The sequence below is a fragment of the Bos indicus x Bos taurus genome, chromosome 6 (assembly GCF_003369695.1).
Source record: "Bos indicus x Bos taurus breed Angus x Brahman F1 hybrid chromosome 6, Bos_hybrid_MaternalHap_v2.0, whole genome shotgun sequence".
NCBI classification, from domain to species: domain Eukaryota; kingdom Metazoa; phylum Chordata; class Mammalia; order Artiodactyla; family Bovidae; genus Bos; species Bos indicus x Bos taurus.
The window spans coordinates 82,452,015-82,473,781 of record NC_040081.1 but is presented as its reverse complement, the minus strand read 5'-3'; positions in this window follow the sequence as shown (position 1 = coordinate 82,473,781).

Below are 21,767 nucleotides of genomic sequence, written 5' to 3'. Positions count from 1 at the left end.
TTGTTGGGCTTCCCAGGTGGTGCTAGTGTTAAAGACCCTGCCTACCAATGCAGGATACATAGGAAACATGGGTTTGATCCCTGGGTTGGGAAGATCACCTGGAGAAGGGCATGGCAGCCTACTCCAGTCTTCTTGCTTAGAGGATCCCCATGGGCAGAGGAGCCTGGTGGGCTACAGTCCATAGGGTCACAAAGAATCAGACACAACTGAGTGACTTAGCATGATCGGCCATAGCATGAAATTCCTTTGAGACAATGGCATAAATGAAAAATACATACAAACAGGCAAAAGTATGTGATTCTTCTGCAAGAAACAAGTTAGAGGTACAGATTCAAAATGAATTTGTGCTGTTTGAAGGTAACCAGAGAATAACAGCATAATACTTTTATGGCAGGAGAGAGCAAAGACCAATTCAAAGGAACAGTTGAAGTTATAAGAATGAGAATAATGGGAGGAATCAGGCCCCTGAGAATCTTGAAAGAGGAATTAGCTTTGCTGATGAAGGAAATGAAAGTTTACTGAAAACAGGAGTATTTAGAGGAAGAATGTGGAGAAAGTCAAAGAAATTCTTGTGAAATAGATGCTTCCTCCCGCCCCCTAGAAAGGAAGAGGATAAACTGTGAAGAACAAAGGAAAAAGAATGTAAACAGTTTAAAGAATGAACAAATAGCTTCTGTCAGACATGAGAAAGACATGAGGAAAATGAGGAAGTCATGAGGAAAACGCAGCAATTTGTAGGAATTCTGAGGATGTGGCCAAGAAGAGACAAACATGGATTGCAGTGATTCCATCTAGACCAGTTTTATGAGTCTCTTAATTACATTGTTCAGTCTGGATAAGGAGTAAATGAGTAGATAAGGGAGGTAAAGAAAAAATAAGACAGCAGTTAGTCATATCTCACCAAGATCTAGCACTGATGGGTGACCTCACTGCTTCAGTCAATTGTGAAAGTACTGGACTTATTTATGGTTGAGGATTGGAACCATGATGATCCTCTGAAAGAATTCAGGGATGAGTGAATGATTAATGGGCTCTAGGATGCACTGGGGAACTCCTCACTAGGGGTAAACAGAGAGTCATGGAGCAAGAGGTCCTGATGAAGCTGGAAGAAGTGGTTGAAATGAGGATACGTAAGAAAGAAAAAAAAAAGGGTGTTATGATCAAGAGGGAGATTTAATCTTAGAGCTGCAATATTTTATATTGATGAAGTAGCCTAGGATATTGTCCTGCTTGTGGAAAGTTAAAGTAGAGGGAAATATTAGACTTGAGAAAGCCAAGAAACTCTCACTTGACATTGACTATTTTTTAAATCTAAGAGTTTTTTTTTTTTTGGTCAAATGAGTTTAATAAATTTTTGAAATTAGCTAAAATCCAAAGAAATTGCTTATTTGGTATGATTATGAGTTTCCTGGGGTCTGTTTCCAAATCTCTTGTAAAGGACAGTGTTCTAAATTAATCTTGTGCTTAAAACTTAGTGTTATCACTCCGAATATAGATCCCAGTGTACACAACCAAATTTATAATGAAATTGTTTAACTGGAAATTGTAGCAATTCCTCTGCAATTTCTAAAGCCTGTAAAGAATAAGACATTAGATGCATTTGCTTACTTCAAATTTTTTTTTAATTGAAGTATAGTTGATTTACAATGTTGTTTTAATTTCTGATGTACAGCAAAGTGATTCACATATGCATATATATATATACATAATTTTTTATATTATTTTCTATTATGGTTATCATAGGATACTGAATATAGTTACCTGTGCTATACAGTCAGCCCTTGTTGTTTGTCCGTTCTATATATACTAGTTCGCATCTGCTAACCCCAAACTTCCACCATCCCTGCCCCAACCCACCCTCCTTGGCAACCATGTCTGTTCTCTATGTCTGTGAGTCTATTTCTGTTTTGTAGATAGCTCACTACAAGTCTTTATTTGAATGTTCTGCAATATACCAAGTCTCAGTAATATGGACGAATGCACATTAAAATTAGAAATAAAACAGAGGCAAAAAATCCATGAATATCTAATTTCTTGTGAATTTTGCCATAGATTTTGTTTTCATCTGGGACCACTAAAAAGTGATTTCACAAGAAAAGCTCTGATCTTTTAGATTACATCCCTGTTATTCTGCCTCTTTTCCTATCTTGTTCCCATATCCTTCTGTTTCACTTACATTAGTTAGAATTGAGACCACCTTTTTTGTTGTTGTTGTTGTTTTTCAGTCACCCAGTCATGTCTGACTCTTTGTGACTGCAACACACCAGGCCACCCTGTCCCTCACCATCTCCTGGAGTTTGCCCAAATTCATGTTCATGGCACTGTTGATGCCATCCAGCCATTTCATTCTCTGATGCCTTCTCCTTCTGCCCTCAAATTTCCTAGCATCAGGGATTTTCCAATGAGTCAGCTGTCCCCATCAGATGACCAAAATATTGGAGTTTCATCAGTCCTTCCAGTGAATGTTGAGGGTTGGTCTCCCTTAAGATTGACTTTTTTGATCTCCTTGCTATTCAAGGAACTTTTAGGAGTTTTCACCAGCACCACAGTTTGAAGTCATTCATTCTTTGCCACTCTGCATTCTTTATGGTCCAACTCACAACCATACATGACCACTGGGAAGACCATAGCCTTGACTATATGGACCTTCATCAGCCGAGTAATGTCTCTGCTTTTCAACATACTGTCCTGGTTTGTCATCATTTTCCTGCCAAGAAGCCATCATCTTCTGATTTCATGGCTGCAGTCACCATCCACAGTGATTTTGGAGCCCAAGAAGAGGAAATCTGTCTCTACTTCCACATTTTCCCATTCTATTTCCCATGGAATAATGGGGCCACATTCCATGAGCTTAGTTTTTTTTTTTTATATTTAGTCTTACTAAATATTAAGAGAACAGCTTACTAAGAGACCATCTTACTTTACACAAATAGCCCACTGAAATATGAATTAGTAGGACTTGGCATATAATTTGATTTTCCTGGATTATTAATTTTTATATTATTATTTTCTTTGGAAATTCATGAGAAAACAAATCCCATAAAGGGCAGTGTAAGAATTCTTCAATATTTTAGCTGTAAGGTTTTACTTGATATTTTTAAGAATGTCTGTGCATAAAAATGTTAATGCAAATTAGTTGAAAATAGCCTTTGAGATTTCCTGTTTCTAATCTTTTTTTTTTTTTCTGAGTAAGGTATATTGGAGCTGGAGGTAATACACTTAGCAAGTTTATGGCCTCAGTAACATAAATGGTTTCAGAGGTCCATATTAAAAGCACATTTTGTTTAGCTTCCTCTGTCTTTAATCAGCCCAGCATGATTATCTGACTCACCCTGATGTAGCCTTATCATGAATGATCCCTTTTCTCCATCAGCAGACCTAATAAAACACACATATATATAAACATAGAAAACTTGTGGATAAGCCCATAAAATGCATAAAGGGATTTTCTAATGTCCTACTATAATATATCAGATCCCAGTAATTCTTTACTTAATTAAAAATTGTATGAAATATTAAAAGATTAATTTCCATTTACAGTTATTATAGAATATTGGTTATATTTCCAATGTTGTACAATACATCCTTGAGAATATCTTACATCCAACAGAGTGTACCTTCCACTCCCCCAAATTGAAATTGTCCCTCATATTCTTCTTCTCTCTGGTAATCACTAGTTCGTTCTTTGTATCTGAATCTGTTTCTTTTTTGTTATATTCACTAGTTTGCTGTGTTTTTCAGATTCAATGCATAAGTGATATGATATATTATTTTTCTTTCTCTGACTTATTTCGCTCAGCATAATGTCCAAAGAATGCTCAAACTACCGCACAATTGCACTCATCTCACACGCTAGCAAAGTAATGCTCAAAATTCTCTAAGCCAGACTTCAACAGTAGGTAAACTGTGAACTTCCAGATGTCCAACCTGGATTTAGAAAAGGCAGAGGAACCAGAGATCAAATTGCTGACATCTGCTGGATCACTGAAAAAGTGAGAGAGTTCCAGAAAAACATCTACTTCTGTTTTATTGACTACGCCAAAGCCTTTGACTGTGTGGATAATAACAAACTGCGAAAAAGTCTTCAAGAGATGGGACTCTTAGACCACATGACCTGACTCCTGAGAAATTTGTATGCAGGTCAAAAAGCAGCAGTTAGAACCAGACATGGAACAACTGACTGGTTTCACTTTAGGAAAGGAGTACGTCAAGGCTATATATTGTCATCATGCTTATTTAAATTCTACACAGAGTACATCACGAGAAATGCTGGACTGGATGAAGCACAAGCTGGAATCAAGATTGCAGGGAGAAATATCAATAAAAGCAGAGACCTTATTTTGCCAACAAAGGTCCATCTAGTCAAGGCTATGGTTTTTCCAGTAGTCATGTATGGATGTGAGAGTTGGACTATAAAGAAAGCTGAGTGCATAAGAATTGATGGTTTTGAACTGTGGTGTTTGAGAAGACTCTTGAGAGTCCCTTGGCCTTCAAGCAGATCCAACAAGTCTATCCTAAAGGAAATCAGTCCTGAATATTCATTGGAAGGACTGATGCTGAAGCTGAAACTCCAATACTTTGGCCATCTGATGCGAGGAACTGACTCATTGGAAAAGACCCTGATGCTGGGAAAGATTGAAGGTGAGAGGAGAAGGGGACGACAGAGGATAAGACGGTTGGATGGCATCATGGACTTAATGGACATGAGTTTGAGTAAACTCTGGGGGTTGGTAATGGACATGGAAGCCTGGCATGCTACAGTCCATGGGGTCATGAACAGTCAGATACAACTGAGCAACTGAACTGAACTGAATGCTCTTCAAGTGCATCCATGTTGCTGCAGATCAGACCCCAGTTGCTACTTCAAGTATGCTTGCAAAAAAAAAAAAAATTCTTCCTTTTACACCCTAGTCTAAGAAATCTAGTTGTGTATTCTTGGTAGTGTTTACAATCATAAAACAGATGCTAAAAGAGTATATATTGACATACCAGGATAAGTTACTTTACTGTTTTCAGCCTACGTTTCTTTTTTTTTAAAGCTCAAATTCTAGCAAGGACTGCTTTCTCCACTCGTATAATTAATGTTTTTCTTTGAGTGTGTTTCCCTAAAGTATTCAAATATTTTGGTGCAAAGAATATTTTGTGCAGACCCAAGAAATGAAAGGGAGTCTTTTTTCCCCCAGTTTTATTTATTTATTTTTTTACTTTAAAATATTGTATTGGTTTTGCCATACATTGATGTGAATCTGCCATGGGTGTACATGTGTTCCCCATCCTGAACCCCTCTACCTCTTCCCTCCCCATCCCATCCCTCTTGGTCATCCCAGTGCACCAGAACAGAGCACCCTGTATCATTCATTGAACCTGGACTGGCGATTCATTTCACATGTGATAATATACATGTTTCAAGGGAGTCTTTTAAAAGGAGAAGCAACAGAAGATTGTAAGCATGTTACCCACAGAATTTGTATGATCCAGTGAAAATGCAAACTATAATTCAATAGGTCTGGAGCTAGGCTTAAGGTTCAGCATTTCTAACAACTTTCCAGGTGATGTTGAAACTGATCATTGCTAAGTAGATGCCACTCTCACTCTTTTCTTGCTGCTTTTATTTGTCTACTAGTGCCTCCTGAGGTATCAGATAAATTGAAAAACCAGAAACATTCTGGATCCTCTGTATTTACATGTATATATCTGGAGAGTTTTCTAAAAGAGTGTTCTGTATGTAACGGGTAGCTGTCCTTTGGGCCAGCAGTTTCTTGATTCCGTTCCCTAGAGGCTAGTATTATAACTTTACTGTTATAGGCCACATAATAATAGCAGGATCAATGTTGAGAGGGTGTCAGGATGCTTGTATCATATTTTATACTCTGCATATACTGGTTATATTAGACTAATAATCTTTCAGTACCCTTTCAACTTGGTGATTAAAATTCGGTGAGCACAAGACAGACCTATTTAGCCTAAGATGCCACTCCTTGGTATTTATTAGCCTTGAATAATAAATATAGCTGTGTGTCTCTCTGCTGAGGTTGCTTTTTCCAGTGGGAAGATGCCTTTTCAAGACGACTTTAAAGTCTAAAGATTTTTAATTCCTCTTAAAACTACTTTTTTCTCCCTCTCTTTCAATTCAGATCTATTTTAAGAGGAAAGACCACACCCACAGGCCCCTGATGATCAATTATTTTCTCTGCCTGAATTTTTGTTATGCAATCCAGCTAGGTCGCACTGCTACAGGGAGGCTCACAAGATAAATTGCCTCCCTTTGGCTGTGTCGTTTTCTTCAATTACACAAACAGCAACTGGAGAATCTGGAGGAGATGAGAACTACAAGAATTCTGGGAGATGCTAACGATTAGCACTTGCATTATTAGTCTCTGGAGGTTATTAAAGCTCAGAGTCCCTCATGGCATTGTCAGAATAGCAAAGTGACACAGAAGCAGGCAGCAGTCAGGCGGCATCATTCAGCAGCCTAGGATAACATGCTCCTCGTGCACAGGGCCCTGTGCCCCCAGAGTCCCTCAATCTGCCTAGGAATAAACAGACCCTGCCTGGCCATGATGGGTTTAACTATATCTAATCAGTCTGGAGGGCTGATAGCTGTGAAAAACCTTGTTACCCTGGGAGGGAAGCCTATCTTTCTCTAATAAAACACAATGTAGTTTCTATACCACTGGTTTCCTAAAGCGCTCTCCTTTGTATTATTAATTTTTTGAAAGTGCAAGTTTGGGAAAGTCTTTAGAGATGCCAAGCTTATCAACTCTATTCATCTTCTGAGTGAATACATTTCTTTCTGAAAATAATGCTCTTGGAATGCTACTTTGTTTGTGGTTCTCCTAGGAGAGCGTTTTCTATCTCTCTGCTATTCTGCTCCATTTGAGAGTGAAGCTTGTAATGATACGACTGTCAAAAGGAAAGAAAACATCCTAAGACATCATGGACTGAAGCATCTGGGAAGGGTAAACATTTGCCAGTAAAACCTTTAGTACTATGGTGCAGGCTCTTCTTCAGCTTGCACTACCACTGCTCTCTGAGCAACTGCTTGGAGGCACAGGATGGACTCCTAGAAAAGAGTGGAAGCTTACTGACGACATGCAGGTAAATAGCAGAGCAATCCACATACGAGGGGTTTTTGTGCATTTCAGGATAGGAAAGTGAGAGGCAGATGCTGGCTCAGCACGCATAATGTAAAGCAGAATGCATGGGAAAGCTATGGGCTTGGGAGTTAGACTGCCGTCAAACACAGATCTGCTTTGCAGCTTTGGGCATGTTCCTTTCTATTTCTGTTTTCCATTTTTCTTTTTACTTGTAAAATGAGGCTCATGATATCTTCTGCACATGGTTGTTGAAAGGATCAAATCAAATTGGTATACATTAGTTTCCTTATATATAATTCATGACCAGTAAATGTCAGCTTTGCTAGCGTTCTTTCATAGGCAGTGTTTGCTGCTGCTTCCTTCATTTCCCTCTCTTTTATGGTTCTTAGCACATTTAATTGAAGTTATTTGTGTTCAAGTCTGTTTCAGATCAGATCAGATCAGATCAGTCGCTGAGTCATGTCCGACTCTTTGCGACCCCATGAATTGCAGCACGCCAGGCCTCCCTGTCCATCACCAACTCCCGGAGTTCACTGAGACTCACATCTGTCGAGTCAGTGATGCCATCCAGCCATCTCATCCTCTGTTGTCCCCTTCTCCTCCTGCCCCCAATCCCTCCCAGCATCAGAGTCTTTTCCAATGAGTCAACTCTTCGCATGAGGTGGCCAAAGTACTGGAGTTTCAGCTTTAGCATCATTCCTTCCAAAGAAATCCCAGGGCTGATCTCCTTCAGAATGGACTGGTTGGATCTCCTTGCAGTCCAAGGGACTCTCAAGAGTCTTCTCCAACACCACAGTTCAAAAGCATCAATTCTTCAGCGCTCAGCCTTCTTCACAGTCCAACTCTCACATCCATACATGACCACAGGAAAAACCATAGCCTTGACTAGACGAACCTTTGTTGGCAAAGTAATGTCTTTGCTTTTGAATATGCTATCTAGGTTGGTCATAACTTTCCTTCCAAGGAGTAAGTGTCTTTTAATTTCATGGCTGCAATCACCATCTGCAGTGATTTTGGAGCCCAGAAAAACAAAGTCTGACACTGTTTCCACTGTTTCCCCATCTATTTCCCATGAAGTGGTGGGACTGGATGCCATGATCTTCGTTTTCTGAATGTTGAGCTTTAAGCCAACTTTTTCACTCTCCACTTTCACTTTCATCACGAGGCTTTTTAGTTCTTCACTTTCTGCCATAAGGGTGGTGTCATCTGCGTATCTGAGGTTATTGATATTTCTCCCGGCAATCTTGATTCCAGCTTGTGCTTCTTCCAGTCCAGCGTTTCTCATGATGTACTCTGCATAGAAGTTAAATAAACAGGGTGACAATATACAGCCTTGACGAACTCCTTTTCCTATTTGGAACAAGTCTGTTTAGGTTTCAATTTTCTCTTGGACAGGAACAATGTCTTATGATATTAAGATTATTAAATGTGGAGTCAGAATACTTTTAGCCAATAAAAGTTTGTTCATTAGTAACTATAGGGATGGCAATACTTCTCAAAGTAGCCATGAAGATTAAATGGGAAACCACAGTGTGTACCCTCCCTTGACACAGTGCTTAGCACAGAGCAGTCTCTATGAAAATGTTAGGTCCATTTTTCCTTTCTGTCTTTTGTACATTTATGGCCTAGAGGATTTTAACACAGATTTTAAATGCATAATACCATTGCTTAATGAATGAGGGAAACTACAAACAAGTAATGCATGAGTGAAATAGAGCATTGGAAGGAAAGTCAAAGATTCTAATTCTGCCTTGATTTTAGCTGTGTGACCTTGAGAATGCACTGCTGCGCTAGGCCCCAGTGTCTGTCATTAGAAAGGAGGAATTGAGTTGAATGGACTGTATAATGCAGTGTGTTTTTTCCTAGGTTTAATCTACATGACACAAAAATCTGAGATTTTGTAAAAATCTGTAGGTTTTGATTTATAAGAAAACATCTTTCAGAAACACAGAAATGCCCATAGTAAATGATAGAACACATTTTTCCCTAACATGATAAGTATGGTAGGAGTGAATGCGAAAGAGTAAGAGGTCCTTGGAGATCCACAACAGTGGCTTCACTCACTTGTTTAATGACAGTGATTCGTTTGGGATAATGGAGAATAAGACACTTCAGTATCAGTCTAACATTTCAAACTTACTAAAGGTCATATCTTACTATAAAGAATCTCTTCACAGTGAAGAAATACTGAGGCCTTAGATGCAAAGATATGCCTTGGCTACTTCTACAAAATGACACATAGATGTTGTACTACATGGTGATTTTAAAACTGGTTCTCAGAGGGTGGTCCCTGAACTAGCAGCTTTAGCAACAACTGGAAATGTGTTAGAAAAAAAAATCTCATTTCCCACCCCAGACCTTCTGAATCAGAAGGTGTATGGGCAGGTCCAGGGATCCATGTTCCCTGTGATTCCTGCTTCATGCTGAAGTTTGAGACTCAACTACTTTCAGGAAAATAAAATCTTTAATGCTGACCAGTCTTCTGAAGCTAGGCTTCTTGGCTGTTCAGAATTTATCACAATGTTCTTTCTCATACAGCAGAAAATGTTTCAGCATTTCAATATATAATATATACTAATGCTCACATTAATTAATTAATGCCATTGCTTCATGGCAATTAATTAATTCCATCATGGCAATAATTAATGCCATCACTTCATGGCAAATAGATGGGGAAACAATGGAAACAGTGACAGACTTTATTTTTTTGGGCTCCAAAATTACTGCAGATGGTGAATCCAACCATGAAATTAAAAGATGCTTGCTCCTTGGAAGAAAAGTTATGAAAAACCAAGACAGCATATTAAAAAGCAGAGACATTACTTTGCCAACAAAGGTCCATCTAGTCAAAGCTATGGTTTTTCCAGTAGTCATGTATAGATGCGAGAGTTGGACTATAATGAAAGCTGAATAACCAAAGAATTGATGCTTTTTAATTGTGGTGTTGGAGAAGACTCTTGAGAGTCTCTTGGACTGCAAGGAGATCCAACAAGTCAATTCTAAAGAAAATTAGTCCTGAATATTCATTGGAAGGACTGATGCTGAAGCTGAAACTCCAATACTTTGGCCACCTAATGTGAAGAACTGGAAAAGACTCTGATGCTGGGAAAGATTGAAGGTGGGTGGAGAAGGGGATGACAGAGAATGAGATGGTTGGATGGCATCACTGACTCGATGGACATGAGTTTGAGCAAGCTCTGGGAGTTGGTGATGGACAGGGAAGCCTGGCGTGTTGCAGTCCATGGGGTCACAAAGAGTCAGACATGACTGAGTCACTGAACTGAATGCTCACATAGTCAAAGACTACCCTATGTTCACTTTCTAATCATAACAATGATCGTACTCATTTGTTAGAGATCAGTGAAGCTCTGATTTGAATAACAATAAGTCATTTATTTTTACCTATTGTTAGTATAGATACAAGTATTCTTTTCTTTCCTCTCTTTTAGAAAATATGCTCTCAAATCCTCAGGATAGAAAGGACTTCTGAAGAGTTTGGGATGAAATCACTTTGCTTCACACACCAAGGTCCCAGTAGGCATGTTGCCTCTGAGCTTAGAGTGTCCACAATGTCACCTGCTCATCACACTTCCTTTTGTTGAAGCAAAGGGAGAAATCAGCATCCGTGGGTGCACCTGACTCTTTTGCAAGTTTTCTGTATGTTCCTATTCCACTTCTTTCAGTCTCCTTTAGTTTCAGAAATAATGAGAAGAATTTCCCTCCTGTGTACTTTTTATCATAGTTAGAGGAAAGAGAAAAACCTCATTAAAATAATGAAGTGATTTCAGCATGATTAATTATGTCCCAAAGCCATTGATGTCCATTGGTAATGAAAACACTCAACTATCCTCAGCTCTGGTTGCAAGATAAAGTTATTTGCTCCTTTTCAGAAACCGTGGATGTGTAGAAGGGAGCAGGCTCTGGCAAAACCGAACTTAGATGAATGATCTCTTTCATCTTGTGCTGCAGCTGGATCAATTTGGTCACCAGGAGTAGACAGATTTTATCCGAGCCTTCTGACAGAAATTCATTTGGCACTGAGAAATCATTGAGGAGTTTGCAATGTCTGTTGTCAATGAAATGAATTTAAGCATGGAAAAAGGAAAAATCCTTCAGTTAGACATAATGGAGAGGAAGAAAATGAAAGCTCACCAAACATTACAAGCTATTCTGTCAAAGAAATGTGTTTTATGGCTAATTGAGCAGTGTAGTTGGATGATATGTGTGGTCACCTGCTTTGCTTGGCCAGATCTTTGTTTCTAAAGTATAGATTTTAAAGACATTAACACACATTAGTGATAAATAATTGTTTTTGATTATAAAGGGGAAAATATATGAAATTTATTGGTTCTTAATGTCTGCTTAACTGATACAGGGGAACTTATCCTGATCAGCATTCTTCAACAGGGAAACAATTGCATGTATTATTACTGCTGTTTTGAACAGAAATTAGATCTGAAATCACATCAATCATAATGATGAGGTTTTATGAAGTTCTAAGTAAAACTAAAGGTAAAACAGCAGGTGTTTGGATTTTAGTTATTAGGGATAAGAGGCTTTCTTGTACCACAAAAGGAAGCTCCATAGTCCCTGGCAACAGATGAAGATATTTCAAAGCACATAACTTCTTCCAAAGTGAAATACACAAATAAATAAGTTATTAGAGAAGACCTAGAAATATGGATTGACTGTAAATGGAGTTTACAGCTTGATATATGTGAATTGAGCTCAATACCAATAACACAAATGCTCAGCCATAATAGAATTCCTAAGAGAGAGGGTGGTTATAGGCCTCAAAAACCGTTATAGCAATCCCCTCTCTCTATAATGGCTAATCTTTCTCCAGTCATGTTCTGTAGGTAATGCTGTAGATGGGATTTAGTCATTTAATTATGAGGCTAGGGGAAAAAGGGTCATAAACCAAAGCTCATGTTACCCATGTAGAAATAAAAACTGACTGTCTTAAATCCATCTCATTGTGGTAAAAGCAGAGGGTTGTTGGCAGACATGGAAGTATTTTTATTCTAAGATAAAAAGTAAGATTTTGTTATACACATTTTGAAATTAGACATTTTCTGTTTCTTAGTATTTTGCTGATAGTCTTCAAGACTACCATATAAATTACAAGGATCATTATTTTGGGATATTTACAAACTTCAGCTATTTCAGTGAAGATCTGTTTATTCAGCACTAACTATGTAAGAGGTATTGTTTTTCCTGTAACCCATATTAAATCTTTTGTATCAAGTTAATGGAGTCAGTTGATATTTGAACCTGTTTTCTTATAAGCCAGCTTCTACATTCACAGAACAACCATTTCTGCTATACACTACCTCCTACACAGGTATTTATTGGCTTTTCAGGTTTGAGAGCAATGGGTCTCAACACTGACCATAATGTTAGAATCACCTGGGGACCTTTACAAACTACCAATACTTGTTTCCTCCTGCAGGTCAGTTAAATTAGACTTGCTCACAGGTGAGTCTCAGGCAGTCATGTTATTTTAAGCTCTGTAGGTGATTTTAATGTGATCCCTACAGCCATGATGGAGAGCCACTATTTTCCAATTTTGACTAAGAAATCAATGTGTATTTCATTTTTTTCCCCATTTATTCACATTTTCCTCTTCCAGGCTTAAAATAATTAAGTGATGGCCAACTCTCTGCATCTTGTGTTATAGATTTAAATATTCTATTTATTGTAGTTCTCACCTTTGGCCAAATATATTTTCATTGATTGAAATATAACTGAAACTAGTACAGAGTCTTGGAAAACATCAAAATACAAGTTTTCTTTTATAGGTTGAATTCTGTAATTAATTAGTTATTTCCTCTTAGGTGAGAGTGATTTGGGAAAAAAGCCAAAACTATTGACAAAAGTAGAGCATGATATCATTTTATTGGTATTTATTTTCATAATTAAAATTCTGCATGCTTTAGTTACTTGTTTACCTTCTGTCATCTTCCCCATTCTCTGTTGTTGATGTTGATCCTTAGTTTTGTCTTTTAACTAGGGATTTTCTTCTGGCGAATGGTTCATTTTTGCCTATCAATATTTTAACATACTATGAAATATTTAAAACTTTGAAAATGGCATAAAGAAGAATGCAACAAAAACCCATTTACCCAGCTTAAGAACTAAGACATCAATCCAACTGAAGCCCCCATGCAGCTCTTCTTTCCTCATTAGGATGCCAGATTTAGCAAAGATACAAGCCACCAGTAAAATGTGAATTTCAGATAAACCACCCCAAACTTTTTAGTTGTCCCAACTATTGCATGAGACATGTGTACTAAAAATATTGTTGGTTTTCATCTGAAATTCAGTTATCACTGGGCATTCTCTGTTTTATTCAACAACCCTACTACCAACTCAACATGTATTTCTTTCTACTTTCATTATGTATGTAATGATTTAGCAGTTTATAAAAATGGCACCATATCTTATATATACTCATTGTATGTATATCTTTGAAACCTTTTTAATTAGCCTAGTTTAATGTTTGTGGGTCCCCTATTTCATTCATACAGCTCTATTTCATTTTCAACACCGAATAGTATTCCACTGACAGAGAAGGCAATGGCACCCCACTCCAGTCCTCTTTTGCCTGGAAAATCCCATGGACAGAAGAGCTTGGCAGGCTTCAGTCCATGGGATCGCTAAGAGTTGGACACGACTGAGTGACTTCACTTTCACTTTTCACTTTCATGCACTGGAGGAGGAAATGGCAACCCACTCCAGTGTTCTTGCCTGGAGAATCCCAGGGACGGGGGAGCCTGGTGGGCTGCCGTCTATGGGGTCGCACAGAGTCGGACACGACTGAAGCGACTTAGCAGCAGCATTATTCCATTGAAAGACAATCCCACAAATTAGCTACACATTCTTCTGGTGGACATACATTTCTAAATTTTTGCAATTACAAACAGTGCTTCTATGAACATTTTCTAGTCTCCTCATGTAAGTATTTATTTTGGATTTACATCTAAGAATAAAATTGCTATGTTGTGCATTGTATATAACATTTCTATTAATCATTAATTAGCCAATGCTTGAAATGGGACAAAATTTGAAGCTTTTTAGATAGGTTGATTATGATAATGATACATTTATTGAAAGTTTTACATTTTCATATTCTGGTCCTGGATGACTTATGTTTAACATCTTATTTTATGATCCCCAAGTGCTCTGGCATATACACTGTAAAAATATGCTGATAATGATGATGACTCTAGTTTTGACAATTGATGTGTTTTTAACTACTTGCTTGTTTGATACACATTACACTCCTGGCAGAGGTATTGTTAATTCCATTTCACAGGTGAGGAAACAGGGTTGGGGAAGTTATATATTTATCTCAAATCCTTCAGAACACCAGTACATGGTAGACCCAGGACTGAAACTTTCATTTTCTAAATTCAAACTTCAGGTTTTCCTTTCTTTATTATAACTCCTAAATGCATTTAAATATTGATAAAGTAATTATGGTATTTCAGAAGTATCTTCTTAATATTTTCTCATATCAACAGATTATTTAGGGAGCATATATTAATAGTCTAATTGCTTTGAGAAATGTGGCAAAACATATACTATATTTCTTAACTTGGAATATATTTTGTCTTAAAATAAGTGCCAAATTGCATGTAGCTGATAGCACCAGATGTAAGCATGCTATCTCTTCACTGCATATCTCCAAGCCTGCTCAGTAAACTGTGTTCTCTCATAACTGACAGAGGTTTAAAAGAGAAAAGACTAATGACAATAATCATGCAAACATTGTTATTCCTAATATTTGCACTCACTCACTCAACAAACAAGAATGTTATAAACAAAATTCCTGGGATTATATTATACTTAAAACTAATTTTTTATATTATAAAAACCTATTTTATGCCTCTAATTGTAGATAGAAAAATAGAAGTTCCAAGAGATTAGGTAATTTACTCCAAATTTTATTAAATCAATGAAGTAGAACCAAAGTCTAGACTTTTAATAAGAAAGAAAAACTGTCAATGTTTTCTAATAATTTCATGAAAAACTTAGATTCTGTAGTAGGCAGAATAATGGCCCTCAAAGATATCCTTGATGATCTTTGAAAGCTGTGAATATGTTATTTTCAAGGCAAAGGGGATTTTGCAGTTGGATTCAGTTAAGGACCTGGAGTGGTAGAGAGTAGCCTGGATTGGCCAGGTGGGCCCCATCTAATCACACGAGTTCTTAAAAGTGGAGAACCTTTCCCATCTGAAGCCAAAAGAGAGCACAAACAGGGAGGAATGATCAGAGGCAAGCTTGCTAACTCTGAGGTTGGGGATTAAAGCTGTGATCCTAGGGACATGCGTAACCTCTAGCAGCTGGAAAAGATAAGGAAATATTCTCTCGTAGGTCATTTTGTAACCCTACCAAATCCTTGAGTTCATTCCAGTAAGACTTATTTTGAATTTCTATGAAATGCTTCTGGAAAATTTTGTGTTAAGCTATCAAGTTTGTGGTAATGTTTTACAGTGGCAATAGAAATCTAAAACATGGTACAGTTTGACTATACAGCTATAATGTTTGTGTAGGTGATAGGTAAGCTCAGTAATTCAACATATATTTCTTGATAATTATGATGATAGTTATAGTTAGGAGGAATAGTAACCTTTGAGATAGGAATCCTGGTACCTCATAATTTTTGTGTGTAATAATCAGCTTGGCTTTTATTTTTAAATGCTGATTCAAGGTATCTAAAAAACTTCCACTTCAGAAGTTCTAGAGTAGGATCCTGATGGAGATGCAATATAGAACAGTCATTTTGGGAAATTGTTTAGTATTTAGAAACCCAAATGTATGTCTTCTGATAAGTAAATCAACTTTAGTGCAACCATACAATGGATGTTTCTCAGAAATAAGTTATAAGCTACTAATAAGTATGCTGATTTGTATGAATATAAAAATTATTAATGTTTAACAATTTAGACACAAAAGAACAACATTGGTTATGTTTCCATTTATATGAAATTCTGAAAAGGGAAAAACTTAGGGAAAAAAGAGAGACAGAAATTATATCACAATAACCAGAGGCTGTGGGTTGAAGAACGGGATTGATTGCAAATGGGGATGAGGGAACTTTGTAGGATAATTAAAATGTTCTATATCTCTATTATGGTGGCAGTTATAAGACAGTGTGTCTTTGCCAAAATTCAGTGAAATTTAAGAGGGTGAATTTTACTTTATGTACATTTTATTTTAGTACACTGGACTTAAAAAAGTAGTCTGTTTAACTATGTCTTGGAATGCACTTTTAAGTCAACAACCACAACCATCTCACACAATTTAGAAAACACTGAGCTCGTGAATCTCAGGTTAAGAAATGGAAACCATGTTCTTTCAATTGATTCCTAACAAGTACTAATTAAGCCATAAAACCCCAGTGAAAATTATATAATAGGAATTCTCACTAGGCTCTGAAAGGACTCAACTCTTATCCAATTTTACACATCCTAAGAGAGCCATGAATTTCAGGTCATTGTGTGCATAGAGATAAAAAGCATCCTACTCCAACTAATCTTCTCAAAAGAGAAAAGAAGAAATCCTAGACTTGTAAAGGAAACTCAGAATTCATCTTTTACTTCTGTGAATCCATCTGGTTTGTAGTATGAGTTAAGTTCCTTCTCCAAGAAATCTTACAGTTAAAATCTCTGTTAAAAGGGGAAATGTTGGTAAAACAATAGGCTTTAAAAGTAAAACATTTTTAAAACTATTAAAATTCATTTAGTGTAATGTATAAAGGCTTAAGGATTCTGTTTAGTGACTTTGGGTTTAAAAAAAAAAACAGCCGTTGCATGAAATATGTTGATATATTTCAAAATATCAATTTTATTTCTTCTCTACTATCTTATACTTTTGGAGAAGGAAATGGCAACCCATGCCAGTGTTCTTGCCTGGAGAATCCCAGGGACGGGCGAGCCTGGTGGGCTGCCATCTATGGGGTCACACAGTGTCGGACACGACTGAAGTGACTTAGCATAGCATAGCATTAGCATCTTATACTTCATAGCAAGAAAACTTTCTGGCACTTAGTAATCTGATAAGAGGTTGCCTGAAAGTCTGTAAAGTTCTCCTGAGCCAGAGACTGAGAATCTAGGCAGGGTTTTCAGAATGAGTCTGGTTGATATTTACTGTTAGGCTGTGGTAGGATTCCTGATTCCTTGATACAGTAAAATAAAGGAAGTTTCCAAAGGCATTCACAGGGACAGTGCATTTTTTTTAATTGAGTTATAGCAATATCAAGATTGATAGCAGAGAGTGATTAAATTTTTGAAAGTGGATTTAACTATTGTGTAAGGGACTTGTTAACACAGTGTAGGTGGGTATTGTTAACTAGAGTGGTTGGAATGTATTGCAACAGGCCAGGTGAGTAATGCTGCAGTGTTGGTAAGAATAAATTCAAGAGGTGGTAAGGCTCAGAAACTTGGCGACTAATTAAATAGCTAGAATGAGTGAGAAGGAAAGTTTAGGGATGGTTCTAAAGATTACTAGATATTCAAGAAAATTATCTTAAACTGCTAGGTTCCAGAGCAGTGATTTTTAACACTGGCTTTAGAGCATATTGATGTACCTCAAACCTTGCACAGGTGTACCACCAAACTCTGATCAACATAAAAATTCTACTTTTGTTCCACCTTAATATTCTGGGAGCTTCATTTTAGAAGACACCATTTTTCCAGGTTCTTTATTTCCATGAAATATTGTGCCCCTTTTTACTTTTTTATACAATTCAATTTTCTTGAGTGATTCAGTATATCTCTAAGAGTGACATTCTTATAGGATAAAGGCCATTAATCTTAATATCAGTTTTTATCTGACTGGAAACTCCTTTCACTGAGTGATAGTCAATTCTGGCATGCCAAACCTCCACATGCTAAAATAGCTCTCTAAAGACGTTTTAACTAAAGTATGTCAGTGGGGAAAAATTAAAAAAAAAAAAAAAAAAAAAACCAAAGGGAAAAAAAATTCTGAAAAATAAAGCCCTACTGTTTGATTTCAGAACTTTGTCCTTCTACCAAAGTCAAGGTCTGCAGAAAGTGTTGACAACTTGATCTGTAATTAAAAGAAAAGGTACTTACAAGAACCTATCCCTATGCTTTATGGTATCCCCCAAGGTCATTTAACTGACTAATTTGGACAGGCTAGACAAAAAACTGAGGGCTCAGACTCTTCTCCTTTTATAACTCTGCAAACATAGTCCCAAATTGATTGGTCTCCAATACATGAGAACCAAATGAAAAATTAATTAGATTGGCTATAACCCTGACATGAGCAGTTTCCTACTTTGTTGCTTTGTTTATTTGATCCTTTTTCTTTTGATTTATCAATAAAGTAGCCCATGTGGAAAAAATAACAGAAGAAAGGTAAGGGCAAGCATCAAAAGAATCCAGACAACTGCAAAACTGAGCAGTCTCTGCAAAATGTAAGATACAGAGTTGGTCTCTAAGTATTAACTGCACATAAACAATATGTTAACATGAAATCAGTATTTTTCTATTATTAAACTTACAGACTCTTCTGTATATTCTACTTTTCTATCTTTACATTGGGAATAACAATTTCTGTTAATGTTTATCTCATTTCATCTATATCTAAACATTCATTAAAAAAACTGACTTAAACTATTATAATCATAGAAAAGTAAACGTTTCATGCAATGAAACCTTCTCACTTTTATGTGTGAAGTCACTCAAAGCCTTGGAGGCTAGTGGTGGTATTGAGGGATAAGAAATCATTTCCCTTGACTCATACCGCCTGTGCTCATTAACTTTATTTAGAGTTTCAGTAATCATAGTTAGCTCCATATCCTGCCAGCGGGAGAGTAAGTTTTTATGGCACTAAAATATCATCTCAAGGAGTTGAGACAATTGATTTTAAAATATCATAGCCAATGTCAAATGTGGTTATGGATATAATTATTTTATTCTTGATTCTAGAACCCAAAACTAGGTCTATAGAAATCCACATGTCAAATATAAATAATAGAAATTGTCTTATTTATATTACAAAGTACATTGTAAGCATTTTAGTCAATGGGCATCATAATTTTCCTAAAATATTTGACTTTTTTACTTAGTTGGTATTCAATAGTAAATGAAACACAGATTCATCAGGTAATGTGTCATAAAATTTTTGATTTGATCTATAAGAAAAATATGAAAATTTCTGATCTTTGAAGGTGAATTCTTGAACTGAATTAGTTACTAAAATCACTAATTCAAAAGTTCTTTAGATTGAACTAACTCTTCAGGTTAATGTTAAAAATTGGCCTATGGTAAAACACAAGTTATTTAATAAGTTGTGCTAGGGAGAATAATGTCCCCAAAGATGTCCACGTCTTAACCTTAACATTATGAGTATATTACCTCATATGACAAAAGAGATTTTAGAGATTGGAATTAAAGGATTTCATGATAGCTATATTATCCATGTGGAGCTAATGGAATCACATAGTCCTTTAAAAGTAGAAGAGGAAGGCAGGAGAGTTGCTCAGAAAGATGCGAGGATAGGAGAAAAAATAAGAAATGAGAGATTCAATTTCATTGCTGATTTTGAAAATGGGGGGGGGGGATGGGCAAAGGAACACAGGTGACTGCTAGAATCTAGAAACAGCTTTCTGCTGATAAGTAGCAAGGTAAAAGGGACCTCTGTCCTACCACAGCAAGGAATTGAATTTTGTCAGCAACCTGAGTGAGTAAGCAAGCGGATTCTCTCTTAGAGCCTCCAGAAAGAAACAGCCCTCGAGTCAACCTGATCTTTAACCCAGTAAGTCTCATCTCAGACTTCTGTCCTGTAGAGTATAATAAGAAAGGTGTTTTAGCTACTACATTTGTGGTAATTTTTTATTGCACCAATAGAAAATAATACACAAGCCATCAAAGTATCATGAAAAGAACCAGCTGTATTGGTAACTTGTGAGCTGCTGCTGCTGCTGCTAAGTCACATCAGTCGTCTCCGACTAGTGAGTATTAACCTTTACAATATGCCAAGCCAAATTCTAAGCCATACTCTTGGGACCGTATACAAAATTTGCCTGTATTTCTGTGAGTAAGGTATGCTGTTGATCTAGTCTTGTTTGTTTGCTTGGTTATATTTTTAATTAATATAGGAGATGGCTCTTGTGGAGCCAGTCAACTTTACAATTATCAACAGGGAAACTTTCTTCCATTGATTGAAGACTTGTGAGGAAAATAACTTAAGATCTTGCCTGCTCTGAGGCAAAATTATTAAGAAAAAAATGTGTCATCCTTTCACCTCAGCAGTAGCTACTTCAGCCAAGAAATAATCAATATAAATATTCTAATTGATAATTCAGTCACTAAATCAATATGGACTGAGAACTTTCTGTCAATTACTCTCTTAGACAACAATGATGTAGTAACAAGAAAATGAATGTGTATATTCATAAAGCCTGGGATCTATAAATAGGCAAGTAAATAAGTATAATAATTTGGGAAAATCATATTTAACATTCACCTTAGGAGGTGAGGTTCAAGGAACATAACTACTCAGTGAGTAGCTAAGAAGAAAAGTGGTTTCTGAAAAATCATTTCAGAGATATTGGATCCATTTAAGCACATTGGTTTAGTTGAGTGGACTATACAATAATATACCATTTGTGCTAAATGCTCTATATGGAGAAAGCAGTCATTACTAGAATTTGAGCTTAAAAAAAAGAAATGTAGGTTGAAAATACCAAAGTAACTTATCCTGGGATGTCAATATGTACTCTTTTACCATCTCTTTTATGATTGTAAATGCTACCAAGAAATACACAGACTGGGTTTATTATGGACTATGATGAAAGAGGAAGGAATTGGTCTTTTTACAAGCTGATTTGAGAAAGTCAGACAGTGTCAAAACTGAATTGATAAGGAATAGTCAGAACCTAACTGAAATTCAAGGTTTGACTTCCCTGGAAGTTAGCAATTATATGAGCGTGTGTGCTTGTAGGAGAGATCACGTAGTGGGTATTTGACAGTGTTCCTGACAAAAGGATGTATACATGCAAAAAGTAGGAAGAACAAGGTTTATCAAGAGAATTACATTAGGTCAAAATGACAAGAACATGTGACGTAAGTTACATAATGTACATTTTAACATAATTTCTCAATATAATTACTTAAACTTATATAGGATTATTAATTACTGAGATATTACGCCAAAATATTTGGGTCCAGGGTGCACTGATAGACGTTTAGCAGAAACAACTTTTCCAAATGATAAATTCTTTATATGATGAGAGCTGTGGTTTATCCTTCCTTTCCTCCTTTCCTTATGCCCTCCTTCCATGAGAATTTATTAAACATTTGTTAGATGTAAGTAACTCTGCTGGGTATCAAAGACACAGAATGGAAAACATAAAATGATTAGTGTGTGATAAGTACTGTGATAGGGTCTTATGAAGAGGTACCTATTCTGTTTGGGCCATAATGAGGGTTTATATGGTAGGCTGGCTAAACATGATGCTTGATTTGAATCAAAGATGATTAGGAAAGGAGGATAGCAGGATCCTGTGACAAACTAGGCATAGGGAACCGTGTGTAAAGACAGAGGTATAAACAAGCATGATGTATTTGAAGAACTGTCAGCAGTTTACATTGCTTTAGTACAGAGTGGGAATGGAGTGTGATAAGATAGATTCCC